Source organism: Sapajus apella, unplaced genomic scaffold (assembly GCF_009761245.1).
Source record: "Sapajus apella isolate SASKATOON/1434 unplaced genomic scaffold, GSC_monkey_1.0 scaffold47, whole genome shotgun sequence".
Lineage (NCBI taxonomy): Eukaryota > Metazoa > Chordata > Mammalia > Primates > Cebidae > Sapajus > Sapajus apella.
Genome location: NW_022436987.1, coordinates 9406701 through 9431997, shown reverse-complemented (window position 1 = coordinate 9431997; position 25297 = coordinate 9406701). Strand labels below are relative to the sequence as shown.

General features: G+C 40.2%; 1 protein-coding gene and 1 pseudogene across 4 annotated transcripts in view; one reads left to right on the top strand and one right to left on the bottom strand.

Annotated features, from left to right (window-relative positions):
- The window catches only part of SPON1 (spondin 1), a 301120-nt gene that overhangs the window by 44999 nt on the left and 230824 nt on the right, over positions 1–25297 (bottom strand). The gene's annotated exons all lie outside the window — the stretch shown is intronic.
- LOC116525155 lies at positions 17073–17895 on the top strand (annotated as a pseudogene). The gene has a single exon (XR_004257597.1). The product of XR_004257597.1 is annotated as a 60S ribosomal protein L7 pseudogene (transcript).

Genomic DNA, 25297 nt, shown 5'->3' with positions numbered 1-25297 from the left:
AGTGAGAAGAAATAGGAAAGCTCCATAAATTAATGTGTGAAAGAAGAAATCTATATTCATTCTGGGTCTTCTAAGTGGATTAGATGAATGGCTCACAGCATAGGTGGCAGTGGGTGGGGAACAAATGGTAAGCAGGATGGCTTTCTACACACACCCAGCATGAAAAGACATGGAAGGCAGGAATAATAAATTCAGAGATAGCCCCAGAGCAGGGCCAAATTCTTCCTCAGCTAAGTCTACGCTCCATTCCCACCTATCCCACTGAGTGCTTTGTTATTTTTCCACAGCCCAGAGCAGAATTCAGTCCTTCACTGTTCAGAATTCATGAAACAGAAAGGTTATTCTATCCAAATTGTCAACAGACAGAGCTCATTTCAACCTCGCCAGCAACTGGGAAAACAAATTATGACACAGAAAAGAAATGGATATTTGCAGTTTGCTTTTCTAGGCTGTTCCTAATATGAGTCTGATCTGCCATGAGACTGTCACACAGCTTTCCTTGTGGCACAGAACTGAACCTATGGATGAATGAAGACATGGCTCAGGTAACATTTCATGGGTCTCTAGGCAATCACATTGCCTACCTGTCACCACGACCAGAAATATACTGGCTGCTAGGGCATGCCTAACACCTGAATGCTCCAGGAACAAATGCCCCTCTGATTTGGGGCTGACACTTCATTCATTTGCCACTCATTTATTAGGTGACTATTATGTGTACTCAGTGCTGGGGATATAGCAATCATTAAGATGTTGTTCCTGCCCTCAGGGAGATCATATTTTATCAGGGGGACCGATGGGAACACATAATGACAAGTCAGGGGGATATTGACTCCAAGTGCTGGGGCTGCATTCAAGAGGAGCTATTCATTCTGGAGTGGCTGAGTTCTCACCGGGTATTTCATAAACTGCTTGACATAGGCAGGATGCAGACCCTTTAGGGGAGGAAAAGAGAACTCAGAAGGGAGAAGGAGGTAAGATATTTGGGTTTCTCAAGTTGCCTCTCTCCTTGTAAGGAATGGTCACAGATATGACAAAGGTGGGAAAAATCTGGGGCTGTCATCAAATGAAATGGAAGAGGGCATATCTGTATTTGTTTCAGCACAAATTATTATTTGTGGTGTAATACGAATGATAATCCTACATTCCATTTCTTGGACACTCAGACCAGTGGTTTGCAAACTTTAGTGTCTATCAGAATCACCAGGAGGTCTTATAAAACAGATAGCTGAGCTCTACCCTCAGAGTTTCCGATTCAATAGGTCTTGGCTGGGGCCTGATGAAAAATTTGCAGTTCTAACAAGTCCCCAAGGGAGAACCATTGACCTAAACAGTATCTGCCGCATAGTATGGGTTCAATAAATAGCAGTTAAAATAGTATTAGGCACTGTGCTTAGCACTTTACATAAATTAGCTAACTATTCTTATAATAGCACTGTATTGCAGAAATTATTATCTTTATTTTATACATGAAAAAATGGAGACTCAGAGATCTCAATATTTTGCCCAAGATCACAGAGCTAATAAGTGGCACAAATTATATTTAAACACAAGTCTTCCTAAGTAAAAAAAATCCACATTTTTTTCTGACATACTGTGTCTTCAGTAAAAAAGTGTTTTTTCTTTCTAATACAGAAGCTACAAAGATTCAACAATAAATAAGTGAAGTCTAGAGTCATAATACCCTTATTCCATTTCAAATATTTCTGCAAATATATTATTAAAATTATCCCTCAAGAGTCGGTGGAAAGGCCATTTATTTCTGGAAGATATTTGTAAAAATATATGAGAGAGCAAGAGCTGGCTGTGCACTGAGCTCTAGAAGCCTCCTAAGCTAATAGCTATCAATCTTTGTTGTTGTTGTTTAAGTAACGGAACACATTTCGTTAAACAAAAGTATACTCAGAACTCCAATATATAAAGCAGACAGGAATAGGGCGACTTTTAGATCTAAGAAACAAATGTTGGTGCTGGCTGAAACAACTGAATTGTGAGCACTTGCAGGCAGAAACGGAGAGCTCTCCCCGTGGAAGCATTAGATTTGATACAAGCAAGACAATCTGATCTGCTTTGGAGTAGGATGTAAAAATGGTTCACTGAGTTTTTCTGAACCTGGGATAAGGCAGAAGAAAGTCCAGCAAATACCCATGACGCATGCCGTCTTCTCCTAGGGAATGGCTTCACCAGTATCCTACTGAAGGGGGGGTTGTTTGGTTAGATCAGGCTGGTGCTGTTGCTATATCTGCCCCATAGTAATGCTTTAAACACTATAGTTAGGCTGCTTTATATTTATGGTTGACTATTTAGCTCATTCTTTATCAGCTAATTCTTTTGTGGTCTTTGTGAAGTTCGGAGTAATTGTTATGGTTTGAATGTATCCCCCCAAAATTCATGTATTGGAAACTTAATTTCCAATGCAACCTTGTTGGGAGGTGGGGTCCAATAACAGGTAATTTGGGTTATCAATGGATTAATGTTGTTATTGCGTGTGGGTCAGTTATTTGATGAGTGGGTTGTTGTAAAGTAAGTTCAGTCTCTGGTGCCTCTGTTTCATGTAATCAATCACTTCTGCCTTCTGCCATGGGATGACCTTTGTCAGATATTGGCACCAAGCTCTTGGTCTTCCCAGCCTCCAGAACCGTGAGGCCAACTGTGGTATTCTATTGTAGAAACAGAAAACAGACTAAAACAATAAAGAATCTCATTAGTTATTTCTAAGGAGTACCCTACCAAGCAAACCCAACTGATCATTTCCACTACCATCCAGTGAGAGCTTCAAATAGGCAGCTATTCCTTATGAAGGGAGGTATCTGTGCATTATTTGCATCTGTTTGGTGAATAGCCCAATACTTCAAGATATGTTCAGAGCACCCTATGATTCACCACCCAGCCCTAGATATGAAACCCCCCACCAGGTTGATTCATAAATCATCATAGATACCAACTTCATTGTTTAGAGTTGAATCTCATCCACCACTATCTATTTCTTTTTGGGCTGTGAAGAGAAACCAAGAAGCAATTATCCCCAATACCCATTTTTCCTATCTTCTATTTGGAAATAACTTACAGACAGGTGTGGCCATGTGACTAATATTTAGCCAGTGTGATGCCAACAGAAGGGATGTGTATAACTTTTGGATCCTCTTTTACAAGGAAGCTATTTGTCCACAATTCTCATTTTCCCTTTCCCACCACTCGAGTAGAAGTAGCAACCAAAGCATGCGTCCCGGACCCAGATCTGGGAGTTGTCTGGCGGAAACACACCACCAGTCTTGCGTTGCTCACCTCTAAACTGTGATGCGTAAAGGAAAAATACTTTAATCTTATTTAAGTCAGTATATTTTGGGTCTCTTTATTATAACAGCTTAACTTATAACCTACATGTGACCCAAAAATAACTAAATTCTTGGACACTCCTCCCATTATGAGATGGGGGTCTATGTTCTCTCTCCTTGAATGTGGGGGCCTTTGTGACTGCTTTAGCCAGTTTCTGGGCCCAGGCTTAAGACACTGGCAGCTTCCACTTTCTGTTTTTTGTAACACTGTCTTTGAAAACCCCGAGCCATCATGTAGAAAGTCTGACTCCCTGAGACCACCATGCTGAAGAGCCATGTAGACACTTCAGTTGCCATTCCTGCCTTCAAGATACCCCTTGAAGGTTCCAGTCATGTGAATAATACCATCTCAGACCCTTTAGACCAGCCCATTTGTATTTGAATACCACAAGTAACCTGGCCAATAGCACTCTGAGAAGAAGAAATCACCGAGGTCACTTAAGGAGGCAATGTGTGGAGCTACTATGCTAATACTGATCATGTGGCCATAAAGGAGCCACCGATGACACATTACAAATGGCAGAGTGGGTTGGGTGTGGTGCATGCCTGTAGTCCCAGCTACTTGGGAGGCTGAGGTGGGAGGATTGCTTAAGCCCAAGAGTTCTTGGCTGTAGTGCGCTATCATCCTGCCTGTGAACAGCCACTCCGGCCTGAACAACATAGTGAGATTCTCATCTCTTAAAAAAAATAACAAACAAAGGCAGAGTGGAAAGATGAAAGTCTCTTAGTCCCTGATGACATGAATGAGCCACTCTACTAACCCTGGAATAACCTATCTCCAAACTTTTCATTTAATAAAACAGTAAAAGTCTATATAATTTAAAGCACTCTTGGTTAGGCTTTGTGTTACTGATGGCCTGTAAGCATTCCAACAGACACATCCCCTTCATTCTCTCTTATAGGAGGAGCCTGTTACAGGGGCAAGAGGATTTGGCTTGAGACTGTACTTATTTTATTAATAAATTTGCCAGCTGGAAATGGTACAAGGTTCCAGTCACCCTGGCTGATTCATTCTAAGGCAGCCCTCTGAGGCGCTCCTGGAATTGACTCACAGCCCCCAGTTTTTCTAGCCTGACGGTTGACATAGCAGGTGGAACTCCATGGCACATCATCTCACTCTTTATCTCCTTGATGTGTGGGAGATACAGGCCAACATGTCCATCAAGGTGGTTAAGAATATGAAATGTATACTTCAAGTGTTGGAGAAACCTGGAAATTTACTTGGATCTCTTTTTGTCTTAGTATCTTTGGAAAGATGCATATAGGGGAAGCCTCTGAACTCCAAGCTAGAAGGACTGTTTTCCATTCTGGTAATGAGCAAGCTGTGAAGGGAATCACCTATTTATGCAAGCCCATGTTTTTATTCTGAGCATCATCTTACCTGGGGCCAGGGAGTGGAGGGGTGGAGGAGAACCTGTATTACCTATACAACTCCTGGGTGGATAATACAGGAAATTCTTCCAACGTCTTCCTCATTCCAAGATTTGGTCTGGCTAGGGATGGGGACCCTATGGCAGAGGTCCAGAGCTGAGATCCCCCAGGACAACATGGAGTATAAGACTAAAACTTAAGGAAGGGGGCAAAACCAAAAGCCATGTAGAAGGGACCAGATCTAAGAAGCTAAGCTTTGGAGGTCATCAAATTGAAGATGTTCAGAGGAATATCTGGGAGTAAGCATTTGGATCGGACAAATGCAATGAGGAATAGGAAAGTAACCACAGGTGACCTGGGAGCAACATGATTGTATGTTTGCGTGCACACATGGGTCTGGTGGACTAGCTTAGAATAGTTGCTTGTGTTTGCCGACATCTGGGGCATAATAGGTGCACTGGCTGGCTCACCTAAAAATCTAAGGGAACACATCCTTATAAAAAGCCTACTTACGTTTCAAGATGCAACTTAAAGGCAACTTGCTCGTGAAGTCCTTGCTAATCCATCCCTCGGATATGTACTTCTATATAGCATGGCTTATGTCCTGACTTTAATATTTATTTCCATTTCCCTTGTACTATAGCTAGTCAATTATTTGGCTATTTCCTCAGCTCAACTGAGGGACTTTTGAGGCTAGAGACTGTTTCCTATTCTTCCTTCATACCATACACCACAGTGCTTTGTACATAGAAAGTGCTCAATAAATATCGTTTGATTAATTACTATTGTCAACCTTTGACTTGCTTTTCTGTTGACATTTATAAATAGATTAGGAGTGTTTTTGATAGTGCATTTTTCTTTAAATGACACAAATTCATCACTAAGGAGCCAAAAATAAATCTTAACCAGGAGAGTTAAACATATTTAAGAAAAAAAGAGGGAATGGGAAACAAGAGAAGGATTTGGAGGCTGAACATTTCTCTCTGTCTTAGACTAGCTTCAGGCAAATGAAAACCCTGTGATGAAAGCTTCATCAGCCTTTTCCTACGCAAAGTGTTTTCTGACCATTTTTTCTACAGTGTCTCCCCAATTGGACACAGAGTTTCATTTATTAATCAAACATAATTGGGCTCCATTTCAAAAGGATGAACAAAGCCCATTTTGTTGTCTTATTCGAAAGCTGGGTTCAGTCTGGGTCACGGTGTTTGTCAGCATCTCTGTTTCCAGGCCCTGACGGCTTGGACACAGGCGCAGGACAATTGGGGGCCTGGTCAATTTCCCACTCTCAGAAGCCCTTGAAAAAGAGACTATCCCAAGTGCTGGACCCAGTGTTCACTGTGAACATAAGGACTACACTTCCACATTTTACTTGGCAAGAAGAGTCTAGATGACCCTTTGTCAATTCTGTCATTTCTCACAGCACAGACCCATCTTTTGATGATTCACCCACAAATGAAGCTCAGACAATCACCGGAGCTGGTACTCTTTCCTTCAATGGCTCCCCATTGCTTATATGTTGCTTCTGATAATACTGAAAAGACTATGAAATATAGACAACTCATGTAAATATAATTAAAGAACAACAAAAAAGGACACAAACAGCATTAGGAAAGAGAACAGTGTAATATCTTCTACTTACTGAGGACAGACACTGTGCTAAGAACTTCACATATATCATCTGTAAGCCTCACAGCAACCCTATACTCTAAGTAATACGACCTCTATTTATAGGGAAATGATTTTAGAAGTTAAGTTACTTGGTTAAAGTCAATAAATTACTGGAGAAAACTGGATGAGAATTCAGGTCTGACTCCATATATTAAGTAGCAAAAGGAATTAAACCACTTACATGGAATACTATATCTAATTACATGCCAATTGACTAAAAGCCTGAAGAAATGGATGATATTTTGTAATAAACATATCAGATTTTAATTAAATCTTATATTTAAAAATGAAGCAATGAGGTAGGAAACCCTATTAAAGCAGTAATGGAGGTAGAAATTTTTTAAAAATTCACAATACCCACAAAGAGCAAGGCATACAGATCTAAGGGATTCCTTCAAGCTCACAAGGAACAGATAATTCCCAAGCTATGTTGACTGCGTCAAAGCACAGACAAGATCGGCCTCCATCTAATTATTCTATGTGACAAATTTGATCTTAATGAAGGTTACTCAAGAAATGCAAAAAAAAAAAAAAAAAGTAAAAGACTAACATTGTATTAACATTAGATGACATAATCAATTTCAACATATATCAAGAGAAAAACTGATAAAACCTTTACTTGGAGTGATATTATTTACTATCTTAATTTGATAAAGATACCTATTTTAAATCATGAACCAATAATGAATTGACATTAAAACCTTTTTTTCAAAAATTGGCCCCCAAAAAGAATATAGCTACTATTATAACATAATATTGCTTAGACAAGCTGTAACAGATTTAAAGAACAATAATTACAGAAAAAGAGAAGAAAAATATTTACAAAAACTTTGCTGTACATTTGGAACTAAATCAACCAGTTTAGAAAGAGGACAGTTTGGTATCCAAATTCAAAGGTCGGTAGCATTACTATGCACAATACATTCCTATACACCATATTCCTACATACACTGTGTTAGTATATACATTATTAGACACAAGCAGTAAACCCCTAGAAAACATACATGTGTAATAATATAAGAATATAAGATGCTAATTCTGTGAAGAAAGTCAATGGTAGCTTGATGGGGATAGCATTGAATCTATAAATTACTATGGGCAGCAAGGCCATTTTCATGATAATTGATTTTTCCTATCCATGAGCATGGAATGTTTTTTCATTTGTTTGTGTCCTCTCTTATTTCCCTGAGCAGTGGCTTGTAGTTCTCCTTGAAGAGGTCCTTTACATCCCCTGTAAGTTGTATTACTAGGTATTTTATTCTCTTTGTAGCAATTGTGAGTGGAAGTTCACTCATTATTTGGCTCTCTGTTTGTCTTTTATTGGTGCATAGGAATGCTTTGCACACTGATTTTGTATCCTCAGACTTTGCTGAAGTTGGTTATCAGCTTAAGGAGGTTTTGGACTGAGATGATGGGGTTTTCTAAATATATAATCATGTCATCTGCAAACAGAGAGAATTTGACTTCCTCTCTTCCTATTTGAATACCCTTTATTTCTTTCTCTTCCCTGATTGCCCTGGCCAGAACTTCTTTAAATTTCATATGGAACCAAAAAAGAGCCTGTATAGCCTAAGCAAAAAGAACAAAGCCAGAGGCATCACACTACCTGACTTCAAACTATATTACAAGGCCACAGTAACCAAAACAGCATGGTACTGTTACCAAAACAGATATATAGACCAATGGAACAGAACAGAGACCTCAGAAATAACAACACACATCTACAACCATCTGATCTTTGACAAATCTGACAAAAACAAGCAATGGGAAAAGGATTCTTTATTGAATAAATGGTGTTGGGAGAACTGGCTAGCCATATGCAGAAAACTGAAACTGGACCCCTTCTTTATACCTTATACAAAAATTAACTCAAGGTGGATCAAAGACTTAAACGTAAGACCTAAAACCATAAAAACCCTAGAAGAAAACCTAGGCAGCAGGGTGCGGTGGCTCACACCTGTAATCCCAGAACTTTGGGATGCCGAGGTGGGTGGATCACAAGGTCAGGAGTTCGAGACCAGCCTGGCCAACATAGCGAATCCCCGTCTCTACTAAAAATACAAAAATTAGCTGAGCATGGTGGTGCATCCCTGTAGTCCCAACCACTAGGGAGGCTGAGGCAGGAGAATCACTTGAACCCAAGAGATGGAGGTTGCAGTAAGCTGAGATCATGCCACTGCACTCCAGCTTGGGCAACAGAGTGAGACTTTCTCTAAAAAAAAAAAAAAAAAAGAAAAAGGAAAAAGAAAACCTAGGCAATATCATTCAGGACATAGGCATAGGAAAAGACTTCATGACTAAAACACCAAAAGCAATGGCAACAAAAGCAAAAATTAACAAATGGAATCTAATTAAACTAAATAGCTTCTGTTGCACAGCAAAAGAAACTATCATCAGAGTGAACAGGCAACCTACAGGATGGGAGAAAATTTTTGCAATCTATCCATCTGACAAAGGGATAATATCCAGAATCTATAAATAACTTAAATATATTTACAAGAAAAAACCCCATCGAAAAGTGGTTAAAGGATATGAACAGACACTTCTCAAAAGAAGATATTTATGTGGCCAACAAACATATGAAAAAAAGCTCATCATCACTGGTCATTAGAGAAATGCAAATCAAAACCACAATGAGATATGATCTCACACCAGTTAGAATTGGCGATCATTAAAAAATCAGGAAACAACAGATGCTGGAGAAATAGGAACACTGTTACATTGCTGGTGGGGGTGTAGATTAGTTCAACCACTGTGGAAGACAGTGTGGCAATTTTTCAAGGATCTAGAACTAGAAATAGTTCTAGATTTGACCCAGCAATCCCAATACTGGGTATACACCTGAAGGATTATAAATCATTCTACTATAAAAACATATGCAAACGTATATTTACTGCAGCACTATTCACAATAGCAAAGGCTTGGAACTAACCTAAATGCCCATCAATGATAGACTGAATGAAGAAAATGTGTACACATACACCATGGAATAGTATGCAGCCATAAAAAAGGATGAGTTTATATCCTTTGTAAGGACATGAATAAAGCTGGAAACCATCATTCTCAGCAAACTAACACAGGAACAGAAAACCAAACACTGCATGTTCTCACTCGTAAGTGGGAACTGAACAATGAGAACACATGGACAGAAGGAGGGGAACATCACACACTGGGGACTGTTGGGGGGATAAGGGAGGGATAACATTAAGAGAAATACCTAATGCAGATGATGGGGTGATGGATGCAGCCAACCACCATGACACGTATATACCTATGTAACAAACCTGCACGTTCTGCACATGTATTGAGTATATTTATTAAAGTATAGTAAAATAAAATAAGTGTGTAAGCCTAGCCCTAGATCAGATGGCTGTAGGTGTGTGGTCTTATTTCTGGATTCTCTGTTCTCTTCCTTTAGTCTGTGTGTCTGTTTTTGTACCAATACCACGTTGTTTGGTTACTGTAGCCCTGTAGTATTGTTTGAAGTCAGGTAGCGTGATGCCTTCAACTTTGTTCTGTTTGCTTAGAATTTCCTTGGCTATTTGGGCTCTTTTTTGGTTTCATATGAATTTTAAAATAGTTTTTGCTAGTTCTGTAAAGAATCTCATTAATAGGAATTGCATTGAATCTATAAATTGCTTTGGGTGAGGTGGCCATTTTCATGATATTGATTCTTCCCATCCATGAGCATAGTATGTTTTTCCATTTGTTTGTGTCATCTGTAATTTTTTTGAGTAGTGTTTTGTAGATGTCCTTGCAGAGATTCTTCACCTCCATAGTTAGCTGTATTCCTAGGTATTTTTTTTGTGGCAATTGTGAATGGGAGTATGAAGAACATTTTTATTATTAGAAAAAGTCATATGTATGAAGATTTTCAACACAGTATTACTTCTAAGAGGAAAAAAAAATTAAAAGTTGATATAACAATAATGAAAGACCTAAATAAGTTAGAGCTAACCAACTTAAAAACTTGGCATTCATAAAGGTGACCATGAAAGACTGTGTCTCACAGAATGGAAAAATATTTATGATACAGAGTTAAGTGAAGAAAATAGAATATAAAATTGTATAGGCAATAAAATTGCAAGTATATATAAAAAGGGTCATAGTGCTCTGGGCCTGGAAAAATGTTCATAAAAATGAAAATAGCTTTAGAGGGCTGGGGTTAGGGGTGAGTTTTGAGTTGTAAACTCAAATAATATCAGTAATCAGGCAGCTGAAGATGGATGGGGGAAAGTAGCAAGTGTTGGGAGCTATGACAACCTGGAGAGTCAGGCTCAGCCACAGCCATTCAAATGAAAATAAATTAAGCCACAAAACGCTTTGATTCTGCAGAACCTTTTTGAGTGGGGCAAAAGGTGTGGGACCCTGACCCACTTCCATTCCATTTAGACCTCCATGGTGGCCTTAGCATTAGAGGTGCCCTAGGAACCTCTGAACTCCATGGGCAACAGGGAGTTTCATGAAAATTTTAAAGTGGAGAAATGACCCAGTCAGATGGGCAGGGTCAAACTAAGCCAATTTAAAAGACTGCTATTGTCCGCTATACAATATGTCTTTTAATGTTGTTGCAATCATAAATTTTTTTAAAAAAATAAAATTCAGACCCAAACAGAAGTAGTTAGAAGTAGTTATGTTCTTTGTTGACATAGAGCTGCTTGAGCTGGTTATGAGAATGTGGGCCTGTTTCTTTGAATTCCTTCTGAATAAAGCTGTTTGGGAAAATGCCAAATTGCTATCTAGTGGTAAATTAAACAGCTATGCATCCATCCATCAAATATTTATTGAGTGGCCAACGCATGCCAGGCCCTGGAGGAAGATGGAGGAGGAAAGAATAAGACAGGGACTCTATATTCTATGAGTGTGCAGACTGAGCCAAGATTCAGACACATGTAATAATGCAATGTGCGTCAACACATGTACAAATGCAGTGGGACTATGGCTAATTGTTGCTAAGGCAGAAATGGGAGCACTCTGAAGGCAAAATTTGAACTGAATCTTAAAACAAGAATACAGATTTACCATGCAGAGAAGAGAAGGGAGAACATTCCAGGCAAATGGAACAGAAAGAAACTTTGATATAGAGAGAAGAAAGTCACAGGGCCTGACTGGATTATCGGGATGTGCTGGGGAATGTCTAAGAGGACACAGGACAAAGACCAGGGAGGATCTTGTCTGGATTTAATCCTGCAGACCTCTTCTTTTCAAACTTTATTTTTAAGCCTCAAGGCTCTGTTGAAAACCTTACTTTGAGCCCGGCATGGTGGCTCACACCTGTAAACCCAGCACTTTGAGAAGCTGAGGCAGGAGGGTCACTTGAGCTCAGGAGTTCGAGACCAGCCTGGGCAACATAGTGAGACCCCATCCCTAAAAAAAAATTAAAAAATAAAAAATTAGATGGTGTGGTGATGCACACCTATGGTCCCAGCTACTTGGGAGGCTGAGGTAGGAGGATCCCTTGAGCCAGGGAGGTCAACGCTGCAGTTAGCTGTGATCATGCCACTGTACCCAACCTCAGAGACAGAAAAAAAGAAAAAAGAAGAAAACATTACTTGAAAGCTCAATTTGTAGAACAGAGGAAAGAACTTTTCTGACTGGAGCCACGGGGATGTGCCTAAGAGCTGTACCCTTCTCTCTCAGTCCCCGTGGAAGCCTTGGCCTGAACCCATGGAGCAATTTGAAAGCTACAGCTGTAGGTTATAGGAGCCTCACAAGGATTTTAGACAGTGAATGGTTCAATCAGATTCAATCAGACTTGCAGGTGCCAAACTATGCAGAGATTTAGAAGACTGCTATTACACTGAAGATAGGCCCACGGCAGTAACAGCAAAAACACCCTGGATTTCTGGTTTCATTTCTTTTTATCTGAGCATTATGGATTTTGGACTTCCCTGCTCTCCATGCTGGAATGATTCTTCCCATTTTTGAAGAGTGGAGAAGAAAAGACCTCTATGTTAATGTCTCCCCTGATGCCAGAGAACCAACATTAATGTATCAATTGACGCTGCACGCTCAATCCTGTCTTAACTCAGTGCTTAAACATCTCCAGGCTGACGTGGTGTATCCTGTGTGTGTCGATTTGCAGACTCTGGGCAACAAGAAACCTGCACGTCATCTTCTCCCCCAACCCTCTTTGAGGCGTGAATCTTATCTTTGAGGCAATGGGTACAACTCAAATTACCTGGGCGTGTGCTTGCCAGAAGTACACAGACACCTCGGAGTTTGCACATCTGTTTTCTTTAAAGGCTCAAAGTTTCCATCTGTCACCTCCATTCTGGGTGACTGTGTGTGATTGGGTGTCTGGTACAATGCCTTTTGGAATGGACATCTTGATGTATGATAATCATCTCTTAAGGACATTGATGTTGCACATTTCTCTTTCAGAGGATAAAATATGAAGATGTCTTTCAATAAAGCAGGTGTTGCTTCTTCTTGCCAAATCCTGCCCTGGGTATTAAAAGCAGCCCACCTAATGACAAGACGCAGTAAATGCCAGCAGCCCTGTCTGTGTGTGTGGGGTTAATGGAGCCAAAGAAAATAGCTTGCTAGAGAGGTGATTGGGTGATATTAAATGTCAAGATTTCAATGAATTACCCTCAGAGGTTTCATAAAATAGAAACATGGTCTTGCTTCTATTGCTTCTATGTCAAACAAAACATTTTTGGTCTGCTCCTTTGCTGAGAAATGTAACTATTGGTTTTTGATTTTGAAATACATTCTAAGGAGGAATTAGAGGAGGGATCAACCTCCTAAATCAGGAGACTTTGTCCCCTGGCAGGGGTGGACGGGAGATTTTCTGGGGCTTGAGGGCTGTTTTTAGTTCATTTCCTAAAGTCTGGCATTTATCTTTTTGGCATGGTGAAGGGTAGATTGAGGTTGATTATAGGCTGACACTATTAGCATGAACACAGTGGAGATTAACAGCACCATAGTTTCCAGATGAATCTGTAAAGAGGAGGGCCAACACCTCTGCTTGACTCTGTCTGGTATAATTGGTGATATAGAGGAGCCCACAGTGAGATGGCCTTGAAACTTGAATTAAAGAAGTGATTACCCTCTGAGAGTTGAATGAGTAAAATAATCGATGATATTAGCCACCTACAGAAATCGTGGTAAAAGACAGGATGTTTCCCTAAGGGTTAAGCCTGAAGCACTGGGTTTGGCATGATTGAAAGTGAAAGAAGCTGAATGCTAATCAGTGAGTTTGGCTCAAAGGGACGAATAGGTTAGCTGAGGGGGAAGGGATGAACAAACTTGGAAAACAGTGTCCTCGAGACTGACTTTGGTGGAGTCTGACCAAGTCTGGGCCCGCAGGCACAGGCTGGGGGGCCGTTAGAGGGTATTGTCTTCCTCCCTTCCCCACTGTTCCCGACACACGTTCATTGAACACTACACGGACCATGCACTTGTGCTAGGCATGGAGGGGGTACAACGGACAGGATGGGGAGGTCCTTGTGTGCACAGAAGCCGCTTACTCTAAAAACTCCACCAAGATACAGGATGATGATTGCTGGGAGATGAGGGAGAAGGGCTTTCTGAAGAATAGATGTGAGGCGAATAGCGTCCTGTGTCTCCCTTGACAGACACACTCAACATGGCAAGCCTTCATTCAGCCTCAGCTACTGTTACACTTGTTGATGTTAGGTGTCCCTCTGACACACAGTGGATGTTTCCTCAGTGACTGACATTTGTAAAGGGACAGTATCTTTGACTCATGCTTGGTTCTCACAGTGTTCAATTAGAGCTCTCAATTTAGGATATTAATCCACATTAGAATCTAGTATTGCCAGAAAATCATATTAAAGAGAAATTCATTCCATTTTAAACTGTATTTTTTCAAACAAGTCCATATAATGAAGAATTTATCCGTAGGTGAAGGAATCATCTTGCAGCTTAATTATAAGAGAATGAGCTAAACAGATTAGGGAAAAAAATGATTTCTCCATCATCTCCTTAAGTTCCCACTGAATTTTTTGTTTCCCTTTTTGAGGACTCCCCTAACCACTTTACAGTCATCTGCTATGAAACCATAGCTTAAGATCAGATACACTAGATTTTGTCCTTATAATCATCACCATCATCCATTAAACACTTATGTGTATATACACAATTGTATGCATTTTCTCATTTAAATTTCAAACTAGGCTGGGCAAGGTAGCTCACACTTGTAACATCAACACTTTGGGGAGGCTGAGGAGGGAGGATCACTTGAGCCCAGGAGTTTGAGACCAGCCTGGGCAACATAGTGAGACCTTATCTCTTCAAAAAACAAGAAATTAGCCAGGTGTGGTGGCACAGGCTTCTGGTCCCACCTACTTGGGAGGTTGAGGTGGGAAGATTGCCTGAGCCTGGGAGGTTGAGGCTGCAGTGAGCTGAGACTGTACCATTGCACTCCAGCCTGGTTGATAGAGCAAGACTATCTCAAAAAGAAAAAAAAAAATCAAACTAATCCTGTGGAGTTGGTAGTTTTATTATTCCCATTTTATAGATATGAAAACTGAGCCTCGGAGAGATAGGTAACTTGCTAAAGCCATGCAGATACTAAGTGGCCAAGAGGGATTCAAACACAGGTCTGTTTCACTTCAAAGCCCAATTTCCTGCCACCATCCTCTACAGCTACAGAGGATCCTTTTTTTTGAAACTGGGACCCCTGAATGCTCCTATATATTCTTTTTTTTTTTTTTTGAGACAGGGTCTTGCTCTATCGCCCAGGCTGGAGTGCAGTGGCATGATCTTGGCTCACTACAACCTCTGCCTCCTGAGTTCAAGCAATTCTTGTGCTTAAGCCACGTGAGTAGCTGGGATTACAGGCATGTACCACCATACCCGGCTAATTTTTTTGTATTTTCAGTAGAGGGGTTTCCCCATGTTGGCCAGGCTGGTCTCAAACTCCTGGCCTCAACTAATCTGCCTGCCTCAGCCTCCCTCTTATGAATCTTTTATATAAATACTCAAAAGCAAGAATGAAGAAACCAGCCAAAAGATCTTTTAATAAAGAATTTTAAGATTCATGAAGTCAACAAAAAATCTTTATAGAATTAAATGGTTGTTAAAAATATTGTTCTTTTTTTCTATGGCTTTGATGGAAAGAAAATGATCATAGCTCCAAAGTTCCACCTTCTCTTTCTTCTTTCCTTCCTCCCACAAATATCAAATGTTAGCAGATTCCTAGGACGCAAAGCACTGTGCAAATAACTGAAATCTTAACAATTAATAACCCAAAGTTCTTGGTCTCAAGGAGCTTATTCCCTAGCACACAAGACAAGCTATAAACTTGAACACTCTATTAATTATAGATAAGCATGAAGCCATAAACGATCTTATAGGGGAGGGACATACAACATAGAGAACAGGAACATAAACGGAGCATGACAGTCTCCCTGGAGGTGGTGGTTCTTCAGTTGTGTCTTGGAGGGTTAGTAGTTACTAACTGGGTAGATGAGGGGTTGGGGAAAGTATTCAAGGAAAAGAGAGCAATGTGTAAAAACACCTTGGGCATGGTCTCTTTGAGGGTACTGTAAGCATTTTGGAATAGGCTGGTGCACAGGGTACACGTGAGTGGCTAGGAGGAAATGAGGCTGCAGATGTGAATAGTCCAGATCAGGAAGAACCTTGTGGGCAAGGCCAAATTATTTGAGTTTTACACTTTAAGGCAGGGGTTCCCCACTGAGGGCTTGCACCTTCCAGAGTGATGAGGCGAGATTATTGCTGGCATGCTCAGAACCATGCACGAGAGAATGAACCTCCTAAAGCACATACATATGAGCATGCACATTAGCAGGAAAAAAAGGTGGAGGACCACAGCCGAGAGTAATGGGGAAGCACGGAGGAATTTAAGCAGGAGGGTGTCATTGTCAGCTTTGTGTTTAGAAAACGCTTTCTAGCTATAGTATGGAATATGGGCTGGATAGGGCAGGGGGATTGGGAAGAGGCAGGAAGTAGAAATGGGAGACAGAGAAGTTTAGGAAGTGGTGATAGTCAAAGCAAGAGGAATGAGGCCTGAACTAGGAAAGAGATGGAGGGGTAAGAGGGAGAGATGGAGTCAAGAGATACTTTGGGACTTAGAGCTGCTATCTCTTGGTGGTCAACTGCTGCGAGGGTGAAGGAAAGGAGTGGTCTGGGACTCATGGTGTTTGGATTGAACACACTGGTAGATGTTGGTGCTATTATGAAGAGAGTTTTTGTATAAAGCAATGTAACTATGAAGATATTGGAGGAATACAGTTATTATACTTCCCTCAAAGGTATATTAAAAGCTAGTGCCTATACATCTCCTTAAGAAAGTATCTAAGGGGACCAAATATCTTCAGACATATGTGCCCTTCAGGTCAAGGATGTGCACCATTTATTCATTTCTGAATCCCACATGCCCAGCAATCAGGGCTGATATTTAGGTTCTTAGTAACTCTGTACAAAGGACTCTCTTTTTTTCCTCCAAAGATAGCGGGAAAACCTATTACTGATGTCAGTGAGATAAGTATAAGGGTAGGAACAAAACTCACTCAAGTCCTGAGACCAATTTTAGCTAGACTTATTTCTAGTCATCTTTTGGAAATCCCACTATTGCCTTACTTGAGTCAGTTTAAAAACATACAAATAGAAGCATCTTTTCTAAGCTTAAGCTTCACAAAGAAGTAAAAAAGCAAATGTAGCAACCAAATTACTAAGTTTATTTCAAATAACTTTTGTTTAGCTCTTTTTCCGGCTGGAACCATGGAGGGTGTAGAAGAGAAGAAGAAGGTTCTTGCTGTGCCGGAAACCCTTAAGAAAAAGCGAAGGAATTTCGCAGAGCTGAAGATTAAGCACCTGAGAAAGAAGTTTGCCCAAAAGATGCTTCGAAAGGCAAGGAGGAAGCTTATCTATGAAAAAGCGAAGCATTATCACAAGGAATATAGGCAGATGCACAGAACTGAAATTCGAATGGCGAGGATGGCAAGGAAAGCTGGCAACTTCTATGTACCTGCAGAACCCAAACTGGCGTTTGTCATCAGGATCAGAGGTATCAATGGTGTGAGCCCAAAGGTCCGAAACGTGTTGCAGCTTCTTCGCCTTTGTCAAATCTTCAATGGAACCTTTGTGAAGCTCAACAAGGCTTCAATTAACATGCTGCGGATTGTAGAGCCATATATTGCATGGGGGTACCCAAGTCTGAAGTCAGTAAATGAACTAATCTACAAATGTGGTTATGGCAAAATCAAAAAGAAGCGAATTGCTTTGACAGATAACGCTCTGATTGCTTGATCTCTTGGAAAATATGGCACCATCTGCATGGATGATCTGATTCATGTGATCTATACTGTTGGAAAACGCTTCAAAGAAGCAAATAACTTCCTGTGGCCCTTTAAATTATCTTCTCCACGGGGCGGAATGAAGAAAAAGACCACCCATTTTGCAGAAGGTGGAGATGCAGCAACAGGGAGGATCAGATCAACAGGCTTATTAGAAGAATGAACTAAGGTGTCTCCCATGATTATTTTTCTAAGCTGGTCAGTTAATAAACAGTACCTGCTCTCAATTGAAATGTATTGTTGTATTTGTGATTTCTTTTGTTGTTAGCCTTTGTCTTCCCTTCACTGTGGTGGCAAGTCCTGTGTATGATAAAATTAAGCCAAATCAACAGCCCATTACATGCAAAATCAGGGTTTGGTTTGTGTGAAGGACATCTCTTGGGTTTTTAAAAGGCTTTTCTCAGCTACTCAGGGCGCACAGCCTACGGGGCAGCCCTGCAAAAAATAAAAAATTTTTAAAAAGGCTTTTCTCTACAGAAGATCTTAGCTTTTTGTCTTTGAACTGTGCTGAGTGATTCAAAATGGGTTTATTCTAAGCCTATTTCACAAGTATTTATACGTGGTTTGTAGGTAAGATAATAGAACTTTGGTTTATGGAAAAAATTGAATTAGTTCTAGAATTCATTTCTCAGGCCTTAGCTTGTTTATAAACTACTGTGTAAATGGGTTGTTTTCCTCTTGCATCCATTTTTGTGTTCTTTTGCAATAGTTACTAATAATTGTTTCATATTGTGGTTATTATGAAGAAAGAAATGAAATTTGTGCCCGGGGATGTAAATTATTTCTGAGCACATGGTGAAATTTATGAGCAAAAACTTGAAAGGTTTTGGGTATTTTATAAATAACATTCCTCTATATGTCATGTATCAGACTAGTGAACAATGTAGAGTGTAACACAAAGTACGTACAATAAAAGTAAAAATGTTAAAAAAAAAAAAAAAAGAACTTTTGTTTATACAAAGTTAGATCGTGTAGCTGTCATGAAGAAATGTTTTCAAATGGGAGACTTGAGAATACTCCCTCAGGTAAAAGGAATCCTTTATTTGCCCTGAAAAAGGTGCTGAGCCCAGGGCCTGTGCCCTGAGTGAGTGTGATGTTTGTGTAGTGAGGCCACAACCAGAAACACCAGCTTGGAGGATACCATCTTTACCAGAGCAGTGTGTATGGAGACCTGATCAAATAAGACTTAGATTTAAATCCAAGAGACATTCACAGAGCACCTCTTGTGCCAAGTCCCAGTCTATCAGCTTCCAAATATGTCATCTTTTCAAATTCCATAGCAACAAGCCAAGCTGTTAACATTTATTAAGTTTATAAGGGTTCAGTATCAAAACAGGATGGAGTGTGCATCTTAGGTGAGCATCTACCTTTGTTCAAGCTAGAGATTTGAGAGCAGTCAAAGGCAAAGACATTCTTATCTCCAGAAGCCTGCGTTTGGATTTTCCTTCCTTTGGTCTGGCTTAGTGATTTTCAAACCTGAGTGTGTCTAAGAACTACTGACAAGGTCAGACACATAAAACCACTGTACTTAACAGGGAATTTAAGGGAATTTAAAGACAATTAGGATTATGTGTGATGTTCACATTAGGCACTGATTTGAGAGCCTAACCTCCACTCAAGATGGGATGCTCCGTCATTCTAGTTATCCTCAAGATGGTATGGGAAGTTAATTACACAATTACTTAAATACACTCTATTTTTAAGAAAAATTAGGAAGCTCATGATGCTAAATTGCTACTAACAATGGACTTTTAAACATAAAAACAAAATTAAATCCAGTTAAAAGGAGCAGAGAGATGAACAAAGCCACAGGCAGACTTATCAGGAAGATGAGGAAGCTTCATTGGTCAGGCCCCTTCCAAGGTGTTGTACTTAGCATTTATAATTTTGCTTATATTTTTAAGAAGAGGATGTTTTCTTCTTCCAAAGCGAATAAAGTTTAAGCTTCATGGATTCTGGATTTGCCCTCCACATGCTGCAGTCAATACGTTCTAGTCCTAAATTTAATCGTGGGCTTTCGGGCACTGAGGGCAAAGTGGGGCCCATGACAACTCACTATGCACAATGAAATGTCACGGGGGAGATCGAATGTCCGAAATACCAGAGTGTGAACGGCCAACTGAATTGGCAGAGCCTGAGCTGACAGCCGGAGAAATTAGGCATCGATATTAGAAAATAATACTATATTACTGCCTTATTACTTAATATATAATGTACATACAGTTCACTAGTATATCAGTAAACAAGCATTTATCAAGTGCCTACTTTTTGAGCAGCCCTGAGCTAGATTCTCAGGAAAGTATAAAAGGCTGAAGCTTAGATTACATTATATTATATTATTTATTTATTTGACTGAGCCTTGCTCTATCACCCAGGCCGGAGTGCAGCGGTACCACCTCTGTTCACTGTAGCCTCTGCCTCCTGGGTTCAAAGACTCCCCTGCTTCAGCCTCCCAAGTAGCTGGGACTAAAGGCATGCACCACCATACCTAGCTAATTTTTGTATTTTTAGTAGAGATGAGGTTTTGCTATGTCAGCCAGTCTGGTCTTGAACTCCTGACCTCAAGTGATCCATTTGCCTCAACCTCCCAAAGTGCTGAGATTATAGGTGTGAGCCACCACGCCTGGCCTGAATGAAGCTCAGATTTTAAATATTCTCTACTCAAAAGTTCTGGAAGAGGCAGATTAGTGTTTACTGAAAAAAAAACCTCCACATCCCTGAAACAACAGAGAAACACCGAGGGGAAACCCAACACTGGTGCTGGGGAGAATTGTAGACATGCTCTACTTCAGTGAAAGTGAGAAAGTGAAAAGACCACTGATTGGAAATTGATTAACAAGGATATTTGATCTCTTTTCCTCCCTCTCTTCTGTTCTTCTACAAATGTTTACTGAACACATTTTCTTCTTTTTAAAATAGCAGCTTTATTGGGCATATTTTATGTAACATATAACTTACCTATTTAAAGTGTATAATTCAGTAACGTTTAGTATCGTCACAGTGTTATATACGCATCACAATTGATTTAGAACATTTTCAATGTCCCCATCAGAAAACTCATACCCGTTAACTGTCACTCCCCATCTTTCCTCCCTTTCACAAGCCTAGGCAACTACTAATCTACTTTCTGTTTCTATAGATTTGCCTGTGCTGGACATTTCCATGTACCTGTTCTATATCAGGCCTAAGGCCAGGAGCAGTGAGCTACAGCCACCCTCATCTTCTCTCGCCCTGAGAAGCTCTGGTATTAGCTCAGAGAACTCACTGACTATCCTTTGTGGGCTTCAATTTTTTTCTCCTATAAATGAAAGGGATGGAATTCAGAGTCTCTTCTACTTTAAAGACTCCACTTTAAAATTTAGCCCTAGAGAAAATCATGAGGCCAATGGCAGATAATCTGGGGAAACACGAGCTTTCAAATGATCTTATTAGAAACATTTTCCTAGAGGTGCATGGTAGTATTTATCAAAAGCACTAAGAATGTATACATCCTCAGACCCAGAAATTTTACTTTTAGGATTATTCTTAGGTATTCATTAAGGATGGTTGCAAAGTTATATGTACCTAGCTAATCATGACAATGTTGCTAATGTGGAAAATTGTGAAATAAATGTTAAGAGCCCTACTTCCAGATTATGTCTTCTAGGGCTGTCCACACTCACATTGGCTTTTCTGCAGCCTCTGCATGCCAGGAACTCTGAGTTCACTGCCCACTAAAATCTGCAAACTATTTTTATTCCCAATTTCTTTGATCTTGTAATTGTGCTGTTGCTTTTAGGCCCAAGTGTAGGACGTGACATTTCACCCTCGAGTGTAAAGTATCATGCTCATGGACATAATCTGACCTGCACTGTAAGAAATCCATGATATTACAGTGTTTTTGACTGTGGCATTGTGGTGTACTGTGTTTAATAATTCCAGCTTTTGTCCTTTGGTTCCAGGCCTTTTCCAGTCATTTTTGTCTTTGCCATTCATATCTCACACCCTTTCAATGTATAAATAACTTTGACTTTGTCAAAGAGCTGAAAGCCTGACACTTTTATTGCAAGATATCTTTGAGCTTATTTATGATCAAACAGATACAACTTCATGAAGGTCTTTGCAAACCTGATTGATCAGAAGCAGCCATTTTTTGAACTCTGCATGACATTTAATATAAGTGTAATTTAGAACCTGAAAACAAATGATGCTATTTTTGAGATTTTTAAGAGGGCAGAGTATGTACTTTTGAAACAGGCATTCTTTCTGGCTACTTAGTAATTACATGTGGTAAGGGTGCTAAATCAAATATTATGTAGAGCAAGCACCATTCTACCCCACTTGCTCACTACTAAGGACATTTCAATATTTCAGTGACCTCAGCCAACAAAGATTATCACGTCAACATTTCACGTAGACCACCCTCTCTAGTATTTTCAAGAATTTACCCATGCTTTCCTTTCTTTGTCATTCATTAAAGGTAGAATAAATACTTACTTTAGGATTACTTTTAAATTTAGGATTTCCTCCTACAATAATAAACACATTAATAAAATAAATTTAAAAAATATTTCCTAACCTGGAATAATTGTGCAAGCCAGTGTTTTACCCTAAATAATTTTTAGAAGAATCCCTTTACTTGCAGTTTGATAACAACTAATTTATTCTGTAGCTAATTTAATTACTTTGTAATTAGCTTACCAGAGCAGGAAAGAAGACAAAATAAATGTCTTTGTGATTGGTTCCTTGTAATGAAACAGATGAGTGAGTAAACACACACTTTAATTGTACCAGCCTTGCAGGCCTTGTGTGCATGTGTGTGTGTGTGTGTGTGTGTGCGCGCGCGCGCGTGCGCGTGTGTGTATGTGTGTGTGTCAAGTAGGTCTAGATTCCCTTTCACCCCTGAAATTTATCCTTGAGCTTTGAGCTGACCTAGTGGCTGGCATTTGCCATTAAAGTTGGAGTTGCTAATGAAGTTTAGTTCACATTTACTGCTTAGGGAGCTGAAGGAAACAGAGGAATGGCATTTTACTCAATTCCATTCCCATAGGTATATACTTTGTAAGGACTCAGAGGAAAACGAATCTAGAACTTTTGCCAAATACCCTAAATATTGACTCTTGCACACCAATGGGAAGATTTAATAGGCGTATTCTGCCTCACCAGTAATGGATGAGTGGAAAGACAAAAACTTAGGAAGGGTGAAGTTTTACCCTGAACCAAAAGGGCTAGAACCACTGGCCTGTGCTGGGCACAGGATGAGGAGCCTCTGCAGTCCCAGTGGATCTGAAGATGTTTCTAAAAGATGTTCCTTGGGCAAGCTGTGCAGCAGCTCAGCTTCACCAGGGGCTCAACAGGGGTCCTTCTGTAAACTGCTGCCTTTTAGGGGCACTTCCAAGAGTATCACAGCCCTTGGTGGGCTCTTCAGGGAAGCAGCATACCCTGAAAGCCATGAGTGGTCACCGCTGTCAGAAGGCTCTGTGGGAATCCTCTGTGAGGGCTGTGTGATGGGCAAGGTCTCACGGTGTGGCCCTGCCATGGGCCCTCCTGGATGTCAGAGGAGAGAATATAGACTGTCTCTCAGAGTCATGTATAAGCATACTGGATTCCCCAGCTAGCACTTGGGAATTCCAGGCAATACCTGAGCTTCAAAGGCAGAGTCTCAGCTCCGCTTGTTTGAGGAGGGCCAGGGAGAATGCAGAGCCTCAGAAGGCCAGACACTAAAGAAGACCCTCCTCCTAAGCATCCCACAAAGTGATATTGAATGTGAGTTCACTTAAAATGCGCTTTAGGTTCACATAAAGTGAAACCAATGACCACCCCTATTATCTCTGTGAGAAGCAGAGCTCACCATCCTCAAAAACCTTTGAGCAGGATGATAGTTTTATATATGTGCGCATACATTCACCACAACTCCTCCTGGGCCTTATACATCTTCACAAGCTGTCAGTGATGAAGTTCAGCATGGAGTACCTTTAATATTGGGGTGGTGTGGCAATGGGAGTGAGGCTACAGTCTTCTATGGAGGCAGAACTGTTCTGATCATCTCCCAGGCCTTCCTGTCATCACTTCCTGGTTCTGATCTTGGAATTTCAGGACCATCTTGCTCTTACCCTGTTTCTTACCACACTTGCTGCTGACATTGCTTTTCCTCCATGCTCGTGGCCCCGGCACCATTGAGATACTTTTCCAGTGCCTGATCTCAACTGTGTCCAGTATTTGGCTTCATCATTTATATTTTGGAGCAAACACACCAGAGACTTGCTCTGCTGGTGCATGAGTTTGGACTTTATTTTTTGTGTATTTGTCTTTTGCATAGGAGCTGCATGTATTATGCTCTGGTTTCTTCAAATGCACACAGCAAGTTGATGGGAAACACCAGTTTGGATGCCTGCACTCTACCTTGAGAATTCCTCTAGAAATGTCCATTTGAATGCTCTTCACTCACCAGCATCTCTGGTTTGGTTCTTTACCTTGGCTGCACATTTTCATTTTATTCTTAGGTTTGAACTACGTTGGGCTTGAATTTGATGTTTTCCCCTGGGCATGAGAGAGGTGGGTTCCTGTCCCTCTTCTCTCTAGATGTTGCATCTTATAATGGGGGGCACCTCACTCCTAAGCCCTGTCTTTGTCCTGGGGACACATGGCCTTACCAGGTCTGCTTTTTGCCTGATTTCAGTCGGGTGTATGTGTACTTAAAAGAGGGTATACTGTGAGGAAGGGTATTTGGACAACAGTCTGACAAACAGCTCACTGTCACCCTTTCTGCTTAAATTCACGTTTTGTGCCCCTATAACAGGTTGATCCATCTCTAGGCACATTGACAGGGCAGCCTCAGAAAGCCTTTCTTTTCTAATTCTTTTTCTATAGAGACAGGCAACTATATCTCTACTTTGATGCACAATAAAGTCTTTAAAATGTTGAAGCTACAAGTGACTCACATTATTCATTTATTCAACAAATATTTATGGAGCATCTATTATGTTCAAGGCACTGAGGACATAATAGTGAATAAGAGAGACATGCCCTAGCAGGGTCCCGAGTAGGAGAAGACTTCATTTTTAGTAATCCTAAAGTATATAACTCCCTAATGATACCTCATCTTTTAGCCGTAATTTGTTACCAATAGTTTTAACATTTCACACATATTTAAAAATGTTGTTGTTTTTCTTCAGAATTAGGCACATAGTTGACTGGTGTAACCCAGTGAGTATCCAGGGCTAATGCTCTCCAGTTTTCAGGATGCCTCATAATTTCCTTTATTTTTTCAAGTATATCATGAGTTTCTAAGACCCATGCTTCTGATTACCTTTGTTCTTTTGGCTTACTACTCTATTAAACTGATAAGGGCAAAATGCAATAAAATCCTCAAGTAATTATACAAACACTGCGGTACAGACTTCATGGCTGGTTGGCATTTGGTGTTTGAAAGGCAGTGTAGAGGGGTCAATGTTTAATGTATGAAAGTAAAGATTATTTGAAAGTTGAATATATGAAAATACAGGACTGCTTGGATTTTGAATGTCTTTTGTCTGACCATTACAGCTTTCATAACCAGCATAATTTCAGCAGAAAGTAGCTTTCCAGCTGTTTTAAGTCACAGATGTATTCTTTTCTGGGCTGTTCTAAAAATACACATAGGCTGTTTTCTTAAGT